Below are 14,143 nucleotides of genomic sequence, written 5' to 3'. Positions count from 1 at the left end.
AAACCTGCAGCCAAGCCTCTTGAAAAGACTCCAACCAAGAACCCTTCAAAAAGTTCAGGATAGTCACCTCGAAGTTCTTCCAAATCTATATGATTTTTATTTACAATATAAATACATTAATGTGCCTATATTACTCATCTATACTTGACTGATTACAAAATTCTGGGTTATTTTTGGTGAAAATAGAGTATTGGCCCTCGGTTCAGGAATCAATCCCCCATTTATAACATTGTCTACTATGGGAAAAAATCAGTTCTGAGTTACACCACTTTGATTTAAGATGCAGTTTTTATGAACCAATTGTGTTGTAAGTCCAAGGATTGCCTGTACATTTGTGCAGACTGTTGATCAAAAAACTCCCATCATCCCCAGAGAATCTATACCATGTAGCTCTGGCTGTAGTGTAGCTGGGCTGGCTTCACCCTTAGGCTCCGATCCAAAAAAGCACAAACCACATGACAACACTGTAAATCTGATGATTAATTGGTATTATTCCTATTATAGCTCCTACTTCCTTTTTTCTTTTTTCCATCTAAACCAAGTCTCAGCCCCAGGATTAGCTGGTCTGCCACCAACCAGCCTGTCACAGCCTTCTTCCTTCTCACACCCCGTAAGGAATCTGTTTACAAAGTTAAGTTCCTGAAAGCATATTGCATAAGCATTAACTGCACATGTGCAGAGGTAGGGCAAATTCTTTGTTCCACTCTGGGTAAAATACTGTGTTAAATCAATTCACCTCACTTACACAAGATGGTTCCCTCCTCCCTCATTTGCATTATAGTTGTTCCCTACACAAGTTGGCAAGAACATAGCTAACAACTTTGTCAGTATTACTTACTTAAACTATCACTTTAGAGCTGCAGGATTTTGCCTGGCTTAATCAAGAGAATAACAAAAGGCTAAAGACAGAATCCAGTTCCTGTTTTGGAATGCTGATTCATACGAATTAAGGTGGCCATAAAGTATGTCAGTCCACTTGCACCTGGCCTTTCCTTCATGGTTAAAACAGATCAGAAAAAAGGGAAGTCACCAGTTCTTATCATAGGTATTGATATTATGAAGTTAAATGTTAACGCATCATTTTCCCAGATAGACTATAGTACAGAGAAAAGAATAGGGAGAAGGAAAAAGATGTATGAAAAGTGAGTCCATTTCCCAAAGGCTGTCTATAACCAGGCAAATCGGTGCATTGGGATGTGTGCCAAGGAAAAACACGTGTAGAGTTGTGGGAGGGGATATGCAGCTGACCCTGTACCCCACTACGGGTTGCCAGGAAGGGAAAACAGACCCATACGTTCTAAAGATATTGGAGCTGATTCTTCCCCTGCCCGTGTAGCAGGTATAATCAAAAATATGGCCAGAAAGAGGATGTAAAACACCTCCAGATCAGAGTGATAGTGTTTTATGCTCACTTCACTTTGGCATGAATGACTACATAAAATGGTAGGCAGTGCAGATGAAGCATGTGGCATCTATAGAGATGGCAGAAATTGTATTTCTTCAAGAAAATTGTCTTATGCTGTGGGATGGCTTCAAAAGTCATCCTAATTATCTAGGATTCTCACAGGCAGCCAGAGTTAAATAATGAATTTGTTGACAAAATCCATTCTGTTTTCATAAATTGTGGAAACCACTACATGAATATTTCAATTTAGAGCCAAGATTTGAGCAGAATGCCATATATCAAGTGTGTTGCATGCAGTTGCCTCCCTACATGAACCATTTTGCAAGATTTCTTAGAACAAATTTCACAGTCTCTCTCTGATTTGGTTGCTATAAACAGATCTATGTGGCTCTATATTTCTGATGGAGAGGGGATATTTCAGCAACTAGGTAAGTGAGCACAATGACACTAAAGACAAATGGAGGTTTGAAAGAGATGTTAAGGAAAAACCTGGCACTGGTCTTTCCCCTCTTAAATTAGAGAAATTGGAGTCTGTGCTTTCACTTATGCCTTGAAAGGCAGGGGTGGCCAAGGCAATAACTTCCCTAACCCTTATATCTTGACATTAGGCTGATAGGATAAAGCTAGAGCAACTGAGCCCTGACATCAAGCAAGCAAGCTAATGATCTTAGTTAGCGAGCCCACCAAGGTCTGTGCCTTGGCATCACATTGCATCAGACTAGAGGTACTGAGCAAGTAACCTGCAGGACTACTTTAATAGCAGATCAGCAACCTAGTGGGTAGTACAGTCTTGTGACTTATCAACAAATTGAAGTGCCAAGGCAGCAAACTTAGAGAGCCCTAGACTTTGCCATAAACCCAGACAACTAGATTTGCTGAGTTTCCACAGAAAAAAATCTTTGGCAAACCCAAAAAGATCCATTGACTTCAGCCTGTAAACTGAGTCAACAGGAGTTCACTGCATTCTTATCTTTCTCAAGAAGAGGTGGAACAACTCCGATAACTCATAGGGGGAAAACATAATTCACTCAGCAAGCTCTCTATTCTCCTCTGTTCTTCTCTAGGAAGATTTTTGGAAGGAAGAACCTGTCCCCTTCAGAAAATGACTCCCATTCAAGGGAAAATGCCCTGTTTCTGTCTTCACCTCCATGAATCAGAATCCAGGGGGAAACACACCATTCTCCACTACTGGCAATCCATAGTAGGGCACAGGGCTGAGATATTTCCTCACACAGCTCTACAATTGTGTCTCCTTTGCACACATATCCCAGTGCACTTATTTGGCTGGTTATAGACAAGCTTTGGGAAATGGACTCACCTTTCATACATCATCTTCCTTCCCCCCATTCTTTTCTCTGTACTATAGCCTGTCCCAGAAAATGATACATTAACATTTAGCATTGATAAATGTTATCATAATATCAATACCCAAGATAAGAACTCATGTAAATCAACAGTAATCTCAGTCAAGTCGGTTGTTATGAAAGTAAAACCACGGAGAAGAGCATATCAGCCCTAGGTTTCAATTCTACAGAAACAGAACTGTTGGACCTGTAATATCATTGCCAGAAATACCATCTCCTCAGGCCAACTGTTTACAAGTGGGATGTGGATAATGGCAAACTCCTGTTATATTTATTTTCACAAGAGCACAAAACTTGCCACACAGAATCAGACCCAAATTCCACCAAATTCAGGATATCATCCCTCTACCATGTGCTTTAGAAGAAAGTTTTAAAAATCCCTTTCTCAGAAGGCAAATATTGGATAGCCTTTCCCCAATCTAATCCTGGTCTATAAAGCTAGGGACAGAAGTTACAGGTAAACTGGCTTAAAGGAGCAGAAACTGGTTTAAATCTGTGACAGAACAGATGTTCAGTGCACATAAACCAGTTTCAAAATGGCTGAAACCAATTTGAGATAAATCTGGTTGAATGTAGTATCAGACTTAACTGATTTGGGTCAAACCGGTTTATGCAACTTCTGTCCCAGACCTCTTCCTGGTTTAAGTTTAACCAGGGTCTCCCAGCATGCTCTTCAGCCCTGGGTGCTATGCTGTCTGTTCCAGCAGAGCAGGACTGGCCCTTCCCCTCTGCTTTTCAGCCAGATCATGGGTGTGCAGGGGCAGGAGTGTGGCCAGACGCCAGGCCCCCTAAGGCGAAGGGGGCACAGAAGAGGTGGCAGGGAAGTGGTGCTGTACAGGGCAGCAGGAACAGGAGCTGCAGTTGGAGGTGAGGGGAGCAGAACAACCCTGCCAGGCCAAGCCAGCTTCCCCTTGCCTCCAGCGGCTACTCCCCCTCCCACTCCTGCCCCTGCTGCACCACTCTGGGCAGCTGGGAGAGGTCAGGGGGAACTTCAGCCTGACAGCTTCTGACCAGCACATGGAGCTTCAGCTCCAGCTCCAGCTGCCTTCCACCCACTGCACCTGCCCACAGGGTCTGCTCTTTGCACCGGCTGGACGGAGTGGGTGGAAGGCAGCCAAGAACTGGAGCCACTGGAGACAAAGGGAAGATGGCTTGGCCTGGCAGAGCTGTACTGTTCACCTCGCCTCCAGCTGTGGTTTCTGATCCTGCCACCCCACTCAGCGCCTCTCGGGGCAAGGGAAGCTTCAGCTCCATGGCTTCTGCCCAGCGCATTTTATCTCTGGCTCCAGCTGCCTTCCATCTCCTCCACCTACCTGGTGCAATGAGCAGCCCCTGTGGGTGGGCACAGTGGATGGAAGACAGCCAGAGCTGGAGCTGGAGCTCCATGCACTGGGCAGAACCATCCCGCTTGCCCACCCAGAGTGGTGCGGTGTGGCACGGCACAGCAGAGGCAAGGGAAGGGGCAGCAGCAGCAGTGGCTATGGCAGCAGCCGCTGGAGGCAAGGAAGGCAGAACAGCCCTCCCAGCCCCAGCCAGACTGCGGCTTGTGATGTGGCTGCAGCTGCCGGGTGCTGCACAGAACAGGGGACATGGCCACGGTTGCAGCAGGTGGCTTCTGGGCTTGGTGCCCACCAGCACTTCCAAGCCTCCTGAGCAGCCCACTACCCAACTACCACTTCCACCCCCATGCAGCCGCTTCTGAGGCTCCATGATAGCTCTGCCCAGCCTGGGCGCAGAGAGGCAGAAGAAATCTGGTCATGGAGCCCCCACAGCCCCAGCCCGCTGGGAAGGGCCTGACCTCTGTGGACCAGCCTTTTTTTGAATCCTGATAGGTCCTTGACTTCATTGACACACTGTCTTTTCATTTGTCTCTTAGCATGTGATTTTCTCATACTCTTGATCGTTCTTGTTGTCCTCTTTTTAATCCACTCTAGTTCCACAATATTTCCAAGATGGTGTGACTAGTGCTTCAGGTGAGTCTGCACTATAGACTTATATGAAGGGATAACAATATTTCACTCATGTTTAGTAGGTTTTCTCTCATACTTTGCACATGGAGCCTTTTTCTTGGAACTGTATTACCCAAATGTGTTAACTATTGGAAACAGTCCAAGACACTCTGTTCATAAGCACCAGATAAAAAATATTTAGCTACTGTACCATGTTAATGATATAAAGAGAAAGCCTATCCTTTTGGGGCAATTTTAATTTTAAATGGTTAACGAGTCACAGAAATCGTATGAAAGGTGTTCAACTAGAACAACCATGAACATCCAACAAATGTTGCACAGGTTGTAGAAGTTATATATGACAGACAGGAGAGGATTTAGTGAAAAGAAAGCCAGGAAGGCAAGGCAACAAGTGTTGCTGCCTATCACTCTTTAAATGCAACTTCTCCAACATGTGTTATTAATAAGAGTGCAATCCTTTTTATAAATTAACTCTTCTAAACATATTTGTTCTGACTGTTTATGGCATTAACTTCTGCCTTTTCTGGAGATGAAATAAAGCATACTGAGCTCTTTCTCTCTACATTAAATGTAATACTTCTCTTTCCCAGTATATATCCATATACATTCCAGTCCTGATGCTATCTCCTTTACTCACACTACCCAGAACCTTACTGAGTAAATAGTCTCAGAGATTTTCATAGCATTCATTGAATAGTAAGGTACTAGAAGGGAACAAGAGTGACAGAATAAGACCCTTATTTTTCTGCTGTCTTTCAGCAGGTTTTTTCAAGTTTGATTTTCAGTACATTCTTAGAGTTCAATCATTATACTAATTTTCTTACAAGGGGAAAGTAAAGGGTATTCCTCAGTCCAAAAAAACCCTTGGGTGTTAGTGGATGCCCAAGCTACTGTATGCCCTTTAGAATGAGCACTATAAAATAACATTCAAATCTATGGTGCTATGACAGTCCTATAAGCATGTATTTATTGTCCATAACCTCACTGCTTGGACCCGTATTAAGGACCAGGCCTCATCAGACCTCTATCCTGTTGCTCTTCTCCCTCTGATTATTCTGCAGCACAGCTGGCTGAAACCAAAATGGACAGTCTCCAAGATAGGACTATAGCAAAGGAAGGGCAGACCCACTGCCTTAAGGCAATTTTTAAGGGTGACACACAACACTTTTCTGAAATGCTATATCAAGGGTGGCCAACCTACAGCACATGTGCCACAAGTGGCACAGGCAGCCTCAGTGTGGCACATAGCAGATCAGGGAAGGGGCAGGAAGTACCACTGCAGATAGGATTATAGAAAAGTAGGGCTGAAAGGGACCTCACAAGGTCATCTAGTTTGGCCCCCTGCTGAAGGCAGGAACATCCCTTACTAAACCGTCCCAGCCAAGTGTCTGCCTAATCTGCTCTTAAAAAATTCCAAGGATGGAGATTCCATTCTTTCTCTAGGTAACCTGTTCTAATGCTTGATCACCCACATAGTCAAAAATTTCTTCCTAATATCCAACCTAAATTTCCCATGCTGAAGCTTGAGATCATTGCCCCTAGTCCATCCACTCTGTAATTACCCTTCAGGTATTTGTAGACTGTTGTCAAATTCTTCCTCTGTCTTCTCTTCTTCAGACTAAATGACCCTAGTTCTTTCAGCCTTTCCTCATAAGTCTCATTTCCCAGGTCCCTAATCAGTTTTGCTGTTCTTCTTTGCAAACTGTCCATATCCTTCTTAAAAAACAGGGCAGGGAGCAAAAAGCAGAAAAATAGATCAGGCAAAGAGAACAGAGCAGGAAGCACAAAGCAAAGCAGCTGATCAAGCAGAGGAAAGGGATCAGAGCGGCCCTTGGAGATAGCACAAGGCTAATCTGAGTCATGACTTCCAGAAAGGTTGACCCCCCTCCCCCCCCCACTGTGCTATAGAATTCCCTTTTTTATATCATTGGTATGAAAGATAGTACCATGTACCAGGGAACAGAGAGAGATGTCTGAATACCATGTGTTCTTTTTAAAACTACATTTCCACATGAATTTCGCAAGATTTAATTCTTCAATTCGAAAATCACACACTACAGTCCTAAATGAAATATTATATTACACCAGATGTATCCATTAATTTGAAATTGTTTTTAAATACTAATCAGAGCATAAGATCATGGACTGAAAATGATGGTTTTCAACTCTTGCAATTATCTCTCAGAAACCAACAGCATGTCCACATTTTTAAAATATACTTCTTTTCTATCCAATTTGATTGCATGGGGGAAGGAAGGGGGCTGTATATCTAGATATACATCCTAAGAAAATTACTCCAGTGTGACAGAGTTTAGAATCTTGTCCTTAATTTTTGTACATTTTAATTTAAAAGAAATGGTAGGCGTGGCCAAAAATAAAAGAACTGATAAGAAACACCTATAAATAGATACCACCTCATTGCAACTCAATAGTTCTGAGCCTATATTATATCCTTTGTTATTTCTAATGAAGTAGGAGGCAGGATAAATTTGTACTTTATAGACTAACCAAAGTCGTAGATATATATATGATAGAGGGAGAGAGGGACAGAGAGAGAGAGAGAGAGAGAATATATATATATATATATATATATACACACATACACATACATACACACACACACACACACACTTATAGGCTAACCACAGTGTGTGTATAAGTCCATATATAAAGAGAGAGAGTGAGGGAGATCTCATTAGATATTTCTATATCTATAGATATCTCTATAGATAGAGATGTATCTACCTACTACTTTGGTTAGTCTATCAAGTACAAATTTATCCTGCCTTCTGCTTCATTAGAAATAACAAAAGGACATAATATAGGCTCAGAACTATCAAGCTGTAATATGGTGGTATCTCTCAATGTATAGTTGTTGCTTATCAGTTATTTTATTCTTGGTCACTCCTACCATTTCTTTTAAATTAAAATGCACAAAAATGTGTGTGTGTACGTGTATGTGTGTAACACTTTGGTTAGTCTATAAGGTATAAATCTACCACAGTAGATATCTATTTATCTATCTGTCTAGGCATATATACTCTGCCATTGACTTGACTTCAGACCAATTATTTATAATTAAATCAGCATCCCTACTAGAAAGAGTTCAGTCTACACACACAAAGGTCCTATTAACTGCAAAAACTACTGCACGATGTCTTGTCTGAGATTAGTTCAGTTGAAGTTTTTTTTCAAATAGAGGAAAAGAAAATGTGTTATATTCAGATAAAGAACCACCGGGATTATTACAGGGGGACAGACTCTTTTATTATCACTAAAAAAACTAAGGACTTATAAATTAGGTAGAATTTCAGCTAAATAGGGTATTTTAATATTTCCTTATTACTTACTTAGAAAAAATGTATTGCATTTCCAGGTATCATTCTCGGACATGTAGGCATGGGTAGAAAGTAACTCCAGAATCATATTTCAGTGGCAAATGAGCTGGGCTTTTCTTTGATATTGTGACACCATACTGAAAAACAGTCCTTTCTCCCAGAGTTGACACGATGAATGAGGTGAGATTGGAGTATGCTTCTGGAGTTGTTACTGTAAACAATCCAGTTTTATTTTGCCCCTCAGCCCAATGTAGCCATCAGTCTCTGCTTAATCACTATCCTGACTTCAGTTCTTTGAACAACTATAAATAGCATTTTAAGGGTTTCCATTATCTTTCCAAGCCAACTTTCAAACACTGTCCTGAAATGGTAAAGAATCAGATTTGAGAGCTTACATTTTTAAAGAAAATTTTTTACTTTTCTGAATAGGAAAAGAATCGGAATTCCTTTTCTGAATAGGAAAAGAACTTAGGCACAGACTTGATCCAAGGAAACCTATTATATCCCTACCTGTGTAAATCCTTATGAAAAACTGGGGGCAGGATGAGAAGTTGACAAAAAATGTGTGTCACTTGGAATTACTAGGTTAACATGCATGTGCTTACATGGAGTTAATATGCATGTGCATCTCCCTGGCTGGGTGCTTTCAGCATAAATTTCACTACCAAGGCTTCATGAAGTGTCAACATAGAGAGAACATCAGGGGAGAAGGTTTCTATGCTGACATGACGTGAATTTTGTACAGGGTGGATGCAACTACATGAAATACTGATTGCCCAGTAGCCATATAATACTGTGCAGTAGCACAACACAGCATGAACTATGCTAATACACTACTGAACAGTATTATTAGGCTACTGTATACAGTAGCATCACTTAAAATACATGTGTCAGCAATACTGTACTGAAACTCTGGAATTAACAAGTATTAAATAAATGTGCAGTAACCACTGTACATTAGCATTTCGTGTAGACACGCCCAGTAAGTCACTTAGGACCAAACTGTATTTAATTCCATGTGACTAAATGGCAAAATGTATTAAATGTAGTAATTATTATTACTAAATCTAAATACTTTCAGATGATTCCTCACCTGACAAAGGGTATTTATACCCAAAAGCTTGCAAAGCAGAATTTTTTTCAATTATTTGAGTTGGTCTAATAAAAGATATCAGATTTACCCGAAGAACTTTATCATGGAATGTGGGCCCTTCTGACTTCTCAGGTTGACCAGAGTTCATGCCACACCAATACTCATGCCTTTTTGAGCAACAATGTTACGAGTTTCCTAATAGGAAAGATTTTCTTTTTCTTCAGTTATAATGATAATTTTGAGAGTTGTGAAATCACATGGAATGAAAGGGCAAAAAAAAAATTATTGCATGGATTTATGTGAAAATAAATGTCACCAGCTTCAACAGCACTAGTTGTGATTCATTTTCAGTGTATGTTGTATTATCCCGTTTAGGTCAGCATGAAAGGGACAATGTTTAAGACAACAGGTGACAATCTTCTCCTTAGGCATCATAATGTTCTGCAAAGGTCTCTAAGGAATATAAGCAGAATTACATGTTGTCTGCTTTTGGGGACTCAAGCTGCAATCCTTGAAGTTTATGAGACTTCTCCTCTGTTGTTTCAATGAGTAAATATCAGGCCCCATCCAGTGAATTGTATATGCAAGACATTTTGAAGATTCCACTAAACCACCTCCCACCACTCAGATTCAGATCTCAAGTATTTCACGCTCACTAAACATTGGCTTCCTAGTTAATCTGTTTCATATTTTATCTTTAGCTGGATGTTGCAGTAAAGAACAATGTCATCTGGAAAACATCAGGCTTCCTTCGTCCGATGCACAATTTCCTACACAAACACTAAAGCTGATACCACAGGCTCTTGACTGTTAGGAAACTTTAAGGAATTGCCCTTTTGATAGAAAACACTTCTCATTTTTTATTATCCCTTCCAAGATAGTACATCATGCAAGGCCTCTACCTTTAAAAACTAATAATGGAAGGGCTTATGTGGACTTCAGTTGTAAGTGGATGAGGCCTAATGGGTTTGTTAAGGCCTTAGCTGTGGTTTTGCCACAAGCCCCAAATATAGGACATATAATTATGCCATTCCAGGTACAAGACTGTGGCTCTGAAGTCACAATTTGGTTCCTGGTTTGCTGCCTTACTCCAAGAGGAAGTAATCTGAGTGTATGCTTTACATAGAGTATTTTTGCTGGGCAGCTCAGCCTTCTCTGGCAGGACATTTCAGGAGGGTCACAGAACCAGGACTCTATCAGACCAATTCCTACCCATATGGATTGAAAGAGTAGCATAAGGAAAGGTGACTCACCTACAGCTACCTGCCATGCAAGTTGGCCACCCAAATGAGTAAAAGGCATTGTATGTACCCCTAACAATAGCTCAGGCACAAGCCATTTCAAAATTAATTGCTAAGATTGTCTGGGATTTATTCTTCTCTCTTTTGTACTAATTTTTTTTGGCGTAACTCCATTAACTTCAGACAAGCCCCCACACTGTAGCACTCTTGTGCCCCAGCCCTGGTCACCACATACAGATGCACTGCAGCTCAGTAAAAAACTCCACTTTAGGAAAGTACTTGTGTTAAACAATTCTAACCTATGGCAGAGTTGATTTTTCAGAACCTGAAACATATGAACCTTAATGGACTACACAAATAGCCATTGCCCCAAGTGAAAGACAGCAATCATCTCTCATGAACTGAGGAAATTCAACATCAGAATTGCAGCCCTATCTGAAACTTGATGTGCCGGAGAAGGACGTCGGAAAGAAGGTGAAGGATACACCTTCTGGAGAGGGAGAGCAGAACAAGAGCCACAGACACATGGAGTTGGTTTTGCCATTAAAAACCAACTTGTGAGCCGACTCTCAGAACTCCCAATTGGTGTTATGCCTCATGACTCTCCATCTGAAACTTGCCAAAAACCAACAGGCAACAATTGTGAGTGCATATGCCCCGGCTCTCGATGCTGATGAGATCATGAGGAAGGATTTCTACTCAGAGCTTGACACAATCTTCTCAAATATCCCAAGGGAAGATACAGTCATCTTTCTTTTTAATGCCAGAGTGGGAAGAGATTAAACAATTTGGACTGGTATGATCAGAAAAGAAGGCATTGGAAATTCAAATGCTAACAAGGTTCTTCTCCTGACAAAGTGCGGAGAACACATACTTGTCATCACAAATACCCTGTTCCATCAAAGGAACAAGTTCAAGATGTCCTGGAAACACTCAAGATCAAAACACTGGCATTTGATCAACTACGTGATTGTTTGGACTCGCAATCGCCAGGATGTCCTGATTATGAGAGCCATGACTAGCACTGATAACTGTTGGACTGATCACCTCTTTATCCATTCCTGCATGTCTATCAGGATTGCTCCTAAATGAAGAATGCAAAGGAAACAGATTGGGTGAAAGTTAAACGTCAAGTGCTTGAAGAACCCACTCAAGCAGAGAGAAATTCCAGCAACTCCTGAATGACATACCACCAACAGAGCACCTAGAAGGAGTTGAGGAGTACTGGATGCGACTCAAGGCAGCTGTTCTCTCATCCTGTGAAAATACCAGAGGATACAAGACCAGGAAATATCAAGACTGGTTTGATGAAAACTATACTGAAATTCAAGGTGTCATCAATGGGAAATAGGAAGCTTTCTGTGCTTGGGAGAACGACATCAACTCTGCCATCAAGAAAAATGCACACCAACAAGCAAAATCAGAGGTGCAGAGGAGAACATGAGAACTGAAGAATAAGTGGTGGATTCAAAAATCAAAATAAATCCTACATTTTGCTAACATCCGTGACACTCATAGCTTCTTCAGTGCTACCAAAGCTGTCTCAAGGCCTTAATCCTCTAAGATCAAAGGATGGAACAAGACTCCTGAAAGACAGCAAATCCAACAATGCTCACTGGAAAGAACAGTTCCAGGACCTTTTGAATCATGACCCAACTGTCGATGAAGATAAGATCAACAACTTTCCACAAAAAGCAATCGGAGAAGACCTCGGTTTGCCACCTACTCTGGCAGAGCTTGGGAGTGCCATCAGGAAAATGAAGAATAACAAAGCAGCCAGTGTTGACAGAGATTTTCAAAGGAGAAGGAGAACAACTTATGTCAGCATCATGTCCTCATCCGTAAAATCTGGAACAAGGAAGAAATCCCAGCCAACCTAAGGGATGCTTTGATTGTTAGTATCTTCAAGAAGGGGGATAGAGCTGATTGCAGAAACTACCGAGGCATCTCACTTTTGGACACTGCTGGGAAAGTCAGCGCCCATATACTGCTAACTGCCTTCTCCCACTTGCAGAAGAAATTCTTCCAACATGTCAAAGCAGCTTCAGACCATCTGAACTAAGGACATGATCTTTACAGCATGTCAACTCCAGGAGAAGTATTGTAGGCAAAATCGACTTCTCTGTTTGGTCTTCATCGACCTCTCTAAAGCCTTTGATTCTGTAAACCATGAAGCTATATGGAAAATCCTGTCCAAAATTGGCTGCCCAAACAAGTTTATCAGTCTTCTGAGACTTCTCCATGACAACATGTCAGCCAGGGTTCTCAGCAACAGGAATCAAACAGAACTATCTGAGGTGAAAACTGGAGTGAAGCAAGGTTGTGTCATCGCTCCAACTTTGTTTTCCATCTTCTTCTCCACCATAATGCACCTTGTCAACAGACAGCTCCCACCTGGAATTGAAATTGTGCATACAATGGATGGAAGACTTTTCAACCTCAACAGACTTAAGTCCAAAATGAAGACCACAACATCATTCATAACTGAGCTCCAGTATGCGGATGACAATGCTGTCATTGCTCAATCTGAAACAGACCTCCAAACCATTCACAATGTATTCTCAGAAGGCTACAAGGGTATTGGTCTAACTTTAAACATCAGGAAAATGCAAGTCCTTTACCAACCTGCCTCAAATGGAGAAACAGCCCCCCTCACTGTTGACACTGGATTTAAGGAACCCAGCACTTATACCTTTGTTCTGGGTGAGCACAACCCTCAGACTGACCATAACACCTGCCAGTTGATAATAGGTAAACTTATTGATACAGAGTGATAACAAAAAAAGCAACAATACAAACAATAAAACAATTCTATACCAATCCTGGGGTTGTCATCAGAGTCAAAGTACATCTCGTCAAGATGCAGGTTCCATTCTGACGCTCTCTCTCTTAGGTGTCAGCAGTCTGGAGGTGGGATGCTGAGGCCTACCGCCCCCTTCCGGTGGGGTGTATGAGACAGGCTGCTGGTGTGCCCTCTGTCCATGGCGGTCTTGGGGATGCTTCCTGGGGGATGGGGATGGGGACCCCACTCTGGGAGGAGGAGGTACAGGGAGGGACCCTTTGTTAATCTCAAGTCTCTGCTTTTGTATTCTCCTTTCCCCTTGACGACTCCTGATGACTCTTCGTCCAAGCCTGTCTCTGGTTGGTTGTCTCTCTGTGGTCACATGTCCACAAAGCCTTTCGGGCTTTCTCCTAATTTGGTCTGTTCCCCCAAAACCAGGTCTTAGGCCCCCCTGCTTTCTGAGGCCTTGTTGCTGGTGTCACTTATCTTGTGTTATGGGACAGTACAGTACATACTTCTTTGGTTCCCAGGCTGTGTCCTTGTTGTGTTTGACAACCTGTCTGCCTTGAAGGCTGTGATCTCATGATATGGCATGGCCCCCTTAATTCTCAGGCTCTGTGTCCATCCATTGGCCTTGTGCTAGACAGCCCTTCTGCTTCCAGGACTATATGGAACTGCGTGTGTGAAACTCAGGCACTTAGAAATCCAATTTGCCCCTGCTACCCATCTTGAATAATGCATATATCTATACCTTTAAGCCAATTCCCCAAAAACAGGCCTTTAAATACTGTTTTCAAGCCAACACCTGCATTCAAATCAATGGAGAATTGTTGGAGAATGTGGATCACTTTGCCTATCTTGGAAGCTATCTTTCATCAAAGGCAGACATCAACGTGGAAATACAACATGGCTTGAAATGTGCAAGTGCAGCCTTTGGACAGCTGAGTAAG

Source organism: Crocodylus porosus, unplaced genomic scaffold (assembly GCF_001723895.1).
Source record: "Crocodylus porosus isolate Cpor-Errol unplaced genomic scaffold, CroPor_comp1, whole genome shotgun sequence".
NCBI lineage: Eukaryota > Metazoa > Chordata > Crocodylia > Crocodylidae > Crocodylus > Crocodylus porosus.
This window is presented reverse-complemented; position numbering follows the sequence as displayed.